General features: G+C 42.4%; 1 protein-coding gene across 1 annotated transcript in view; it reads right to left on the bottom strand.

Moving 5' to 3' along the window:
- Positions 1-12,034, bottom strand: part of LOC100937132 (putative uncharacterized protein C10orf126) — a 35,886-nt gene that overhangs the window by 9,629 nt on the left and 14,223 nt on the right. The gene's annotated exons all lie outside the window — the stretch shown is intronic.

The following is a 12,034-nucleotide window of genomic DNA, read 5'->3' as shown; positions in this document are numbered from 1 at the left end:
TGTGGATGAGTGTGATTAGGAGGCTGTCGGCTCTGGAAGTCATTCCTAGTGTCTTGGTGACATCAGTTCCACTGGAGCTGGCTCCCTGGGAACTTTTCCACACACAATGGGACTTTCCCAGCCTCCGGAGTCCTAATGTCCACACAAATTTAGACACATTCATCACAGAGAGAACATTCTTGAGGCTGTGTGGCAACGAAAACTTCATTTGTTAAAGGTTAATCTATGGGGTAGCAGAAATACTCAATAAGGGGTTATTAAATTTTCTTATTAAATGTGATCAGGGAGCTTTGTTGTCTGGATGTCAAGTTAAAGCCACAACTGGGCAAAACTCTTCTGAAGACAGTCAAGCACAGTGTTATGCCCCTAACCGTAGATCAACATACTCTGTCACTTGCACTTGAGAGTCCTTTCATCGTAATGAAAAGTATCAAGTGTTGAGTGTGTGTTTTACAGCTTACACGGAGCCATAAGCCAAAGGAGTGGGTTTCAGTATTTCAGAAATTCCCCAGGCTTCAGGTTTGACAGGACGGAAATAGGCCGTTATCCCCCATGTCAGGCAAGGGTCCTGCTAGATAGAGGACGCTCCCCACCAGCTCTGTACCCTTCAACTAAGGGACACATAACACGCAGACACGTTTCAGAATAAATTCACAATAACCACATACAGTCCACAACCTCACAACTCATCTGTCCAGATAATGTATTTTACAAATAAGGACGCTGACACTCTGAAAAGTGAGAATTCAGAAAAGTGAGAGACTTCAAAAGAAAGCTGAGCTCTAATCAGAAACCAGGTTTCCAAATTTTGGCTTGTTGCAGGAAACAAGGAGGCATTTGGGCACCAAAGGACAAATGTATAATGGAGCTTTTGATACCCAAACTAGGGCAGTGATGGCCTCTGACACAGTCCACAGAGACCTGGACCATGAACACGTAAGAGCAGAGCATTGGAAGTTCTGGAATAATCCCAAAGCTAAGGCTGAGTGCACCACACAGGTAACAGAAAGGCTGGCTGAGGAATGAGTCAAACTGAGAACCCCCAGAAGGAGGGACCCTAGTGGGCCCCAACTGGCTACTGCTCTTTGGGAATGAGCCCAATGACGTCAAAAGAAGCCAGAAATCCAGATGATTGAATATAAAATCTCCCAATTTCTTAATGCCGGCAACCTGTTCAAAACATTTTTTAGGCTGGGCGCAGTGGCTCATGCCTGTAATCCTAACACTCTGGGAGGCCAACGCAGGCGGATCACTTGAGGTCAGGAGTTGGAGACCAGCCTGGCCAACATGGTGAAGCCTCATCTCTATTAAAAATACAAAAATTAGCCGGGCGTGGTGGCGGGTGCCTGTAATCCCAGCTACTCAGGAGGCTGAGGCAGGGGAATCACTTGAACCCAGGAGGTGGAGGTTGCAGTGAGCTGAGACTGCACCACTGCACTCCAGCCTGGGCAACAGAGTGAAAAAAAACAAAAAACAAAAAAATATTTTTTTAGATAACTTGCCTGCTGGCATAATTCACTTCCCAGGCCTCCAGCTTTCCATTTCTGTCCTGAAGCAGTTCATACCAAATTTGTTTTTTCAGACAACCATGCATATACTGCTGGTTGCCCTAGTCATTCCTCCATCAAGTTGTAGTGCATGTCTTCTGTATCCAGCTCAAAGGTCAAAGGGTGTGCAACCCAAAGATGCAGAGATATCAGGAATATCCAGGAAACCAGAAGAATGAGAGCACCATATTGCTTATGTTTGTAAGGAAGGAACTTGGAAGGATCTTGGAAGGGACTTAACCTACAAGGAGAGAGTGCTGAGGAATAAGACTGTCTTGTAGCAGAGGAGTGGGAAGTCTCAGGATAGCACAGTTAGAATGTCTTGGCAAGAATCCAGTGAAGATATTATAAGGGAGTAAACAAAGGCAGACTCTCTGGGAATTGAGAGAAAAGATTCAAGAGATATTCAAAAACTAGTTTCAAAATGTGATCCATCAAGAGTGACACTGCCTTCAACATTAGTGGCTTCACACAACCTGCCTCCACCCTGAGGCCCAAGGCCACAGAGCAAACCTCTCCCCGGTACCCTCCCGATAGCATCAGTCACGTGTAGCCAGCAAATACTTACTGGGCCCCTGATACACACAACACTTCAAAAGTTGATCAGACTAATTTTGACAAAAAGTCTTACTGACAAACACACTCATTGTACAAAATGGCATTTAGATTTATTGAAACCTAAGTATTTATTATTTATTTTAAGGATGTATTGCAACATATTGTGGCATCTTTTCAAGGTGTGCATGTACACAGCTTTCTGAAGAGCAATGTTTCAGGACTTATCAGTATCAGTAGGATGTTTTCAGGTGCGAGTAACAGGAAATCACAACTAAAAGTAGCTGTAAAGTAAGGAAATTTTTTAGCTCACATCACAAAAAGCCTAAAGAGAAGGTTTACCTGAGGCATGATATGTCAGGCTCCGGGTCCACTTCTTTGCATTTCTTTCCCCTTGGATCTCCATGTGTATTAGCCTCAGTCACAGACTGGAGATACGATGGCTGAATCAGCTGAATCAGATAAGATGGCTGAATCAGCTGAATCAGATAAGATGGCTGAATCAGCTGAATCAGATAAGATGGCTGAATCAGCTGAATCAGATAAGATGGCTGAATCAGCTGAATCAGATAAGATGGCTGAATCAGGCCTCACAATTAAAAACATCTAGAGAAAGAAGAGGAGGAATCATCTCTTCTTCAATGGTTTGTAAAGGAATTTAGAACTTTTCCCTGAAGTCTCCCTCAAGCCAGCTCTCCACATTTGCGTTAGAATTCTTTTCATATCCATCAACTAAAGTGAGGTCACTCGTGTATTCCGAAACCCATCATTGGCATGAGTTGCACAGTCACCATGATTGGCTTAGGCTAATCCATTGTAGTGGAGTGAATATTGAGGAGTTGATGACATTAGCCACAATAATATCAAAAACCTTGGCCGTGCAGTAGCTCACACCTGTAATCCCAGCACTTTGAGAGTCGTGGCAGATAGATCGCTTGAGCCCAGGAGTTCAAGCTCAGCCTGGGCAATGTAGTGAGATCCTGTCTCAAAAAAAAAAAAAAAAAATAGAAAAGATTAGCTGGGCAAGGTGGTGTGCACCTGTAGTCCCAGCTATTCAGGGAGCTAAGGTGGGAGGATTGGTTAAGCAAAGGCATTCAAGGCTGCAGTGAGCTACAGTCCCACCACTGCACTCTAGCCTGGGTGAGAAAGCGAGACCCTGTCTCTAAAAAATAAAACAAAACCAGAAAAACAGGCTGCAACTTTTTACCATCTTTAAAAAAAAAAAATCCCTTAACTCCAAGTCCCTCAATGCACCTCCCATATTCTGTTCCCTTTTGTAATAAAACTTCTCTAAAGAATTATCTGTGTTGACCATCTTTCTTTTCTCCTTTCTTATCCTCTCATGAAAATACTCCATTTAGGCAGGGCACAGTGGCTCACGCCTATAATCCCAGCCCTTTGGTAGGCCCAGGAGACAGGATCACTTGAGCCCAGGAGGTGGAGGCTACAGTGGGCTGCGTTCGTGCCACTGCACTCCAGTCTGGGTGACAGAGTGAGACCTTGCCTCAAAAAATTAAAATTAAAAAATATATACTCCATTTAGACTTTCATCTTCACTAGTCCACAGAAACTGCCCTTGTCAAGGTCAAAACGACCTCCCCATTGACAAAATGAATGGCCAATGTTGTCTTATTTGTTGCGTCTGCTGTGCTTGGCACTGCTGAACAATCTCCCTTTCCTGAACACTTCCTAAGTTTGGCTTCCAAGGCTATATGATTTTAAACTTCTGTGCAGCTAGAAAGGGAGCCCTGCTCTACACTCTGGCATCGCTAGACTACAGTTTTCAGACATCAGCTTTTCTTTTCCATCCATTTTCACACCCTAGATGACTGATTCCATGCTGGGGACTCCCAAAGTAACATCCTCACCTTACCTTTCTCCCAAACTCCATACTTTGCCTATTAGACAAAACCTCTTTTGTCTAATAATGAAAGACTGTTCCCCAAAAGCCCTTTTACAAGAATTTCCATCATTCTAAAAGTTCTTTAAATATCTGCAGTTCATTCTCGGTTCTTTGCCAACTTGTTTTCAGCATATGCTCAATAAATGATGGTGAGTGATAAATTATTCATTGATCATAGTAGCAACTTAGGACTCCCCTCAGATGGAAATATAATATAGGTGAATAAAACCAGGCAATTCCACAGATAGGACACAAAAGGGCACCTAGATTTTATATATTAAAATGAAGAATTAGGGCCAGGCATGGTGGCTCACTCCTGTAATCTCAGAGCTTTGGGAGGCCGTGGCAGGAGAATTGCTTGAGATCAAAAACTCAAGACCAGCCTGGGCAACATAGCAAGGTCCTGAATCTACAAAGAAAAACAAAAATTAGCCAGGCATGGTGGTGCACACTTATAGTCCCAGCTACTCGGGAGGCCAAGGTCAATGATCACTTAAGCCCAAGAGATGGAGGCTGCGGTGAGCTATGATTGCACCATTGCACTCCAGCCTGACAACAGAGCAAGACCCTGTCTGTCTCTAAAAAAAGTTGTAATTAAAAAAAAAAGTTAAATGAAGATTTATAGTGCATTCATTCACTACAGAATGGCAAGGAGTGAGGATGCATTATTTTTTTGACCTGAAACTAGGCCAATAATTTTTTTCTTTTTTTTTTTGAGACAGAGTCTTGCTGTTTCGCCCAGGCTGGAGTGCAGTGGCGCGATCTCGGCTCACTGCAAGCTCCGCCTGCCAGGTTCACACCATTCTCCTGCCTCAGCCTCCTGAGTAGCTAGGACTACAGGCGCCCGCCACCATGCCCGGCTAATTTTTTGTATTTTTAGTAGAGATGGGGTTTCACCATGTTAGCCAGGATGGTCTCGATCTCCTGACCTTGTGATCCACCCACCTCGGCCTCCCAAAGTGCTGGGATTACAGTCATGAGCCACCATACCCAGCCCTGGCCAAGAATATTTTTAAACCTTTAGGTCTCATTCAAGAGCAACCCAGAAGCAAAAGCATCTTCTTCAATCACCAAAACACAGTGGGCACTGATCCAGAGGAAGGAAGAGCTGGCTACTCACTCCAGCGGTTCTCAGCTTTAGGCAAGCCAAAAGCTTACATTTCTTAAATCTGCAAAAAAGGAAATATGTCTGCCCTGCAAGTCTTTATAGGGTCCTGTGTTGGTAAAATTAAATATCTGGGATATTAGTCTTTTTAAGATTATTTAAAGTGATACTGCATTTATTCTTATTGTACAACCCAGAGCCATATTTAATAACCAACTATTTAAGGAGCGCTATATTAACAATTTATCACAGAAACCTATAAAAAGAAATGTTTAAATTTAGACTGTCTGATATTCGAGGTTACAATTTCCCCCATAATCATTACAAGAACAATTTTTTAATAAACCCACGTCCGTGATCATAAGACCGCCAAGAAATACGTTGAACTTGCTCATTTTAACATCATTCCAACATATCTTCCTTCTGCCAGTATATTATGTCATCATTAGTGGTAACATTTTAATTCTAAAGATTCTTTTAAAGGAAAGTCCAATTTGGCAAAATTTTTTCCTGCCCTCCTCCCACCGAACTGTTACAAATATTACTTACTTGTCAAATTTCTGTGTAAACTAAGGTTTTCATTAAATTTTTAAATAATATTTCAAAAATTATTTTAAGATGTAGTGAAAATTTCAATGACACTCATTTTTGGATTCCTTTTAGCCCAAGTGCTACCTTCTTCCTGCCAGATTCCACGACAGTTCCCACTTTCAGATTCTATATCTGTAGCTAACGTTACACACCAATTCTGGGTCATAGCACATATTCTTAAAATTAACTGTTTGACTTTGCTGTCTAATCATCAGTTGCTTCTTTGGGAAAACACTGGAGATTAACCACATTAAAGAAATAGCTGACATTTTTAATGGGGAAAATAAAACATGTCCCTAAAAATTTCATGGAAACTCAGTATTTGTTAATTCATACCTCCAAAAAATCCTAACATTTAACATTGTTTCACAGTGAAAAGTGGGAATTAGGCAGAATAATGAACCTATTACTTCAACTATGTTCAAAGTCGCCCCATAAACTGGAGCTTTGATTTTACAGTGGAGACACTGAATGCTTTTGTGTCTGGTCTGTCTTCATTGTGGTTCCACAGGGAGTCCCTGTATTTCAAACATGTCTGGCTTAATGAATTTTTTTTCTTATTATTGCTGCAATCTGTTTTGTTGTCAGATTTGCTCCAGCTTGGAGGGCTTTGTTATTCTCTTTTCAGGCATCAGACCCTTTCACTTTCTGGATATGTTGACTGAGGATGCAAAACAACTAGTCTAAGTGGACCTGCAATGCCACCACGGTAGAAACCAGACGAAATCTTCAAAACAACTCCCGCCTCCTTTTGATCAGTGAAGCAACTGCAGCCTAATATTTTGAAGTGTATTTTTCTTATCTTTAGGTCAACTCAAATGCATGCGGTCATGAGAACAGACCTCCCTAGAACCTCTGAGGTCCACAGCAGCCTGACTCTCATCATTTTATTTGTGTTGAGGTCATCGTTCATGGTTAGGTGCCATGTTTTCATAATTTATAAGGATACTAATCCACTAAGAAGTGGTTTCACCAAGGAAGATCTCAAAGGTCTGCTCAAAGAGTCTGAAAATCTCCATGACCCCTCAAGACGATATCGTCTATATCATTTTACCACAAGCAAAGGGCAAACTGATGTCCAGGTAAGATACAGTCACATATGCACAGCTATATAATTTCTCCATTCCCTGATTTCTATTTAAAAATTCTGCATGCCATACTCTGGAAAATAGGAAAGTGTCGTATGACAACCCAATGCCCCTGTCCTCTGATGGGGGTGTCTGCCTTTTGTGTGGCCATCGGGCTTGCTCTGCTAGAGTCTGATGCTGGCCCTACTGAGGACTTGGAGTAAGAGTGGTCAAAGTTCAGGGTGGGAGTTAGCCCCTCCCTGCAGGGAGTGGACATCCCAGCATCGGAGAGGAGGAAGGATCTTAGAAGCAAAATGGAACCCTGAAGATGTCCCGAGATAGGAATGAGAGGGGGCATGGTGTGGTGGCTCACGCCTGTAATCCCAACACTTTGGGAGGCCCAGGTGGGAGGATCACTTAAGGTCAGGAGTTCAAGGCCAGCCTGGGCAATATAGTGAGACTCCCATCTCTACAACAAATTTAAAAATAAGCCAGGCATTGTGATGCATGCCTGTGGTCCCAACTACTTTGAGAGATCAAGGTGGGAGGATTGCTTGAGCCTGGGTGTTTGAGGCTGCAGTAAGCAGTAACTGCACCGATATACTCTGGTCTGGGCAACAGAGTGAGACCCTGTCTCAAAAAAAAAAAGGAATGAGAAGGAATACCTCTGTCTTTATGGGCCTCTGTCTTTTGCTTCTCTTGCAGGCCTTCCCAGGAGGTAGGATCAAACATGCCCACGGTCCCGTGAACACAGGGGTAAAGCCAAGTGGGAAGGTGACCAAGAAGAGAAAGTAATTGGAAAATGCAGTGATATGATTTTATAAGCCAGATTATTTAACATCATGTTCCTCTTCAGAATTATATCCTTGCAATTGTCCCTTTCCATTTGTTGAACTCAAGTTTAAGTGTTACAAAAAATACAAAAAATATAAAACCTGGTCTCTACCTGGTCTCTACCAAAAACACAAAAAATACAAACACTTAGACGCCACTTTGACACAGTGGTGTCAAAGACTCAACGAGCAAGACTACAAGTCCTGCCATTTTTGCCAACAGGAAGAATCTCCCTTTTTAGAAACCCTGGCATATCTGGGTTTTATATTATTCACAGTGGGTCTGGGCACAGTGGCTCACACCTGTAATCTCAGCACTTTGGGAGGCTGAGGTGGGCAGATCACTTGAGGCCAGGAGTTTGAGACCAGTATGGGAAATATGGCAAAACCCCATCTCTCCCTAAAAATACAAAAATTAGCTGAGCGTGGTGGCACATGCCTGTAGTCCCAGCTGCCTGGGAGACTGACGCATGAGAATCACTTGAACCTGAGAGGTAGAGGTTGCAGTGAGCCGAGATCACACCATTACACTCCAGCCTGGGCAACAGAGCCAGACTGATTATATATATATACACACATATATATCACAGTTTAGTGAATAATGCTCTCACTTTTGATTGGGTAAAGATGGAGAGAAATAGAGGTAAACAGCACACTATTTGGATTCAATTTAACCCCTGCAGATGAGAAAGAGGTATAAATAATATTAATATTACAGCCCAAACCTGCAAGTCTCAAGCCTTTGAAGATCCCTTAGCTCTGGACAAACCATGAGAGTTGGTCACTATCCAGGATAGATTCACAAACACAATGAAGGGGCCAAAAGGCCAAGTTCCATCATGAAGGCTGACCACAGCCCCCGAATCAACCTTGGTCTTCTGGAGCGACAGACCCATGATGAACACTCACATCAAGTACTGGAGCACAGAGGGTGGCTGCCTCTGGAGGAGATTCTCCCACATTCTGATGGTTTCAGCCTTGCTGTCTACACAGCATATATAAATTAAAAAACAAAAAAGAAGGAGGAAGGAAGAAAGGAAAGACAGAATGAAGGAAAGACTCATTCTTCATCCCAAATTGCTTTCCTTAGCTTAGGCTCAACCTCCACTGGTATCACAGTTGGTCCATTCTCTAACCTTGGCCACTACTGAAGACAGGCTGCCTTGAAAACACAGTCTCATTGCAAGTATACACACACAAACACACATATACATATACGCACACATATACACATATACACACACACAAACACACATATACATATACACACACATATACACATATACACACACACAAACACACATATACATATACGCACACATATACACATATACACACACACAAACACACATATACATATACGCACACATATACACACACAAACACATATACATATACACACACAAACACATATACATATACGCACACAAACACATATACATATACGCACACATATACACATATACACACACATACATATACATGCACATATACACACATATACATATACGCACACATATACATATATGCACACATATACACATACACACACAAACACACATATACATATACGCACACATATACACACACACAAACACACATATACATATATGCACACATATACACATATACACACACACACACATATATATGTATGTATGCAAGCCTGGCACAGAGGTTCACATCTATAATCCCAACACTTTGGGAGGCCAAAGTGGGCGGATCACTGACTCCAGGAGTTCGAGACCAGTGTGGGCAACATGGCAAAACCTGGTCTCTACCAAAAATACAAAAAATTAACCAAGCATGGTGGCATATACCTGTAGTCCCAGATACCCTGGAGGTTGAGGCAGGAGGATCACTTGAGCTCAGGAGGTGGAGGTTGCAGTGAGCCATGATCTCACCCCCACACTCCAGCCTGGGCGACAGAGTGAGACCCTGTCTCGAAAACTATATATATGTATATATATATTCCACCTGTCCTCCCTTTCTCTCATTCTTCTCCACCCCAATTAGTAAAATGATTGTGAACAGGGTTCATCCCACACAGGAAGAAAACTCAAACCTCATATCATCAGTGTTTCCCTAGTTGTTTTTTGGTTTTGATTCATTCAGACTTAAATTCCAGGTGACCAACTCTTCTGTTTGCCCAGAACTAAGGGGTTTTCCAGAGCTTGAGACTTTCCCTTTTAAACCCAGAATAGTCCCCAGCAAACTGGAACCATTGCTCTCCCTAAGTCAGCTGGGCGAGGCTGGATCCTGGTGCTCCTGAGGCTCTTGACGACTTCTGTACCAAAGCTTATGTGAGTTCATCATTTCAAACGCAATAATCCCACATCACTGCTTCATCAAGTCAGGTTCTTGGTCACAAGAGGCCAAACTAGCAATCTTGTCAGCACCCCCTTGGTCCCAGCTACCATTTTCAATTATAGTCAAAGGAATAAAGTAAACTCCTTCAAATCAGGTTCCACTTAATTCTACATCTAACCAGACCCGACTGAAACTCCTCAAAAGACAACAATTGAAATTCAGAAACAGACAAACCCTTAGGCTAAGGATTAAAGACAAGAGTAGTAAACATTCCCAGTTATTGCCTGGACTATCAGGACCAAAAAGGGACTTTGAACATATTACAGCAGGTGGCTTAAGACTGGACCAGGAACCATCTCTTTTATGCTAAGTCCTTTGGGATTGTCTCCTGTTTTCAATTAAATGTGAAATTATTCCTGTAGATCCTACAGTTTTTGTGTTTTAAAAGTCAACCATTAGAACTCAATGACTGCCTGTGTGGGAGTAGAAAGTCCCTTTGACTGGAAAAAAAATATACAGTTGACCCTTGAACTGCAAGTTTCCACTTATATGTGGATTTTCTTCCACCCCTGCCACACCCGAGACAGCAAAACCAACCTCTCCTCTCTCTCCTCCTCCCCAGCCTACTCAACACAGAGAAAACTAGAATGAAGACCTTTATGACGATCCACTCCCACTTAATAACAAATACATTTTCTCTTCCTTATAATTTGCTTAATAATATTTCCTTTTCTCTAGCTTACTTTATTGTAAGAATACAGTACAAAATACATAGAACATACAAAATACATGTTAATCAACGGTTTATCTTATGCATAAGGTTTCCCGTCAATAGTGGACTATGAGTCGTTAAGTTTTTGGGAAGACAAAAGTTATACACAGAATTTGGAGTATGGAGGAGTATGCATACCGCCCTAACCTTCAAGTTGTTCAAGGGTCAATTGTACCTCAAAACATAAAATGGCAATGCTCTGAACATGGGGTGTGACTCTTATTTTCAGCCATTGGCTACCCTTGTTAAAACAGAATAGTATCATCTAATGAGGTGGTCCTAGGAAGGAAATTACAGTTGCCCATGTTTCTCTTAGATATTTAAAGATGTCTCAGTACGAAGCTCTCAGGAAATCCTTAGAATTTTCTATCATCTCAAATTCCCTGACTTGGAAGAGACGCTGTATGAGCAAAGAAGAGGGGAGAAAGCTATGAATCCCCCACATACTAGTAGGGTTTATTTCATGACGACGCCATCTTGTTTTTAGCTTCTGCCAGCTGGGTGGTGCTCCGGCACTGGAAACTCTAAAGCTTGCCACAGGAGCATGGGAAATTTCTGAACTTCCGAAGAGCACTATAGGAGGATCATCTCAGCACGGAGAGAAAACAAAAGGAAGAGATATGAGTCTTGGTGAGATCTGCGTGAACTTCATCGTGATTGCAAAAGGGTTGACTAGGGTAGAAAAAAAGCTGAGTTGGAGAGAGGTTAGAGTTTGCAAGCAGCTTCCCTGCAACACTGCCTGCATTAGGAAGGCTCCATTCAGAAACATCTAAATACCCATTATGGAAAAATAGACTTGCATTGCAGAATAAGGGGAAAAGGTCACTGCTTGGTGGTCTTAGCTTTTTATACTTTCCAATTCTTCTGCACCCTCAAAATGATAGCCACACTCAGGGCATGTGGAGTAAATGAATGCTCTTTACCCAGGCTGCCCCCCACAAAGGACGAGGGCATTTGCCCAGAGAGAGGCCTCTGCTGGGGCTGCTGCTCCGGGTGTAGGGGCTAATTAGGACACGCAAGGTCCCCAACGCTTCTGTGGTGTGGGTTGGCCCGTGGATGGATTTTCCATTCGATCTTTATTTTTTTTCCCCTTCACATTTTCCACACGGCACTAAAATTACTCTTCAGAAAAGCATTTATCTTCCTATTGCTGCTTCACAGCCTGTCGCCATTAGAGGATTTTCAGGAAGGACTAGCTGGTACCTGGAAAAATATCCATTGACTTTTACGAGTGGAACATCACCAAAAACTCCTATTTCCTTTCCTCCCCGTTCCCTCCCAACCCATCCTTTCCCTGCTACCCACTCAACTCATAAACTCAGTAAAAAGATTTCAACATTTCTCATCCTTT

The sequence above is a fragment of the Pongo abelii genome, chromosome 8 (assembly GCF_028885655.2).
Source record: "Pongo abelii isolate AG06213 chromosome 8, NHGRI_mPonAbe1-v2.0_pri, whole genome shotgun sequence".
NCBI classification, from domain to species: Eukaryota; Metazoa; Chordata; class Mammalia; order Primates; family Hominidae; genus Pongo; species Pongo abelii.
This window is presented reverse-complemented; position numbering and strand designations above follow the sequence as displayed.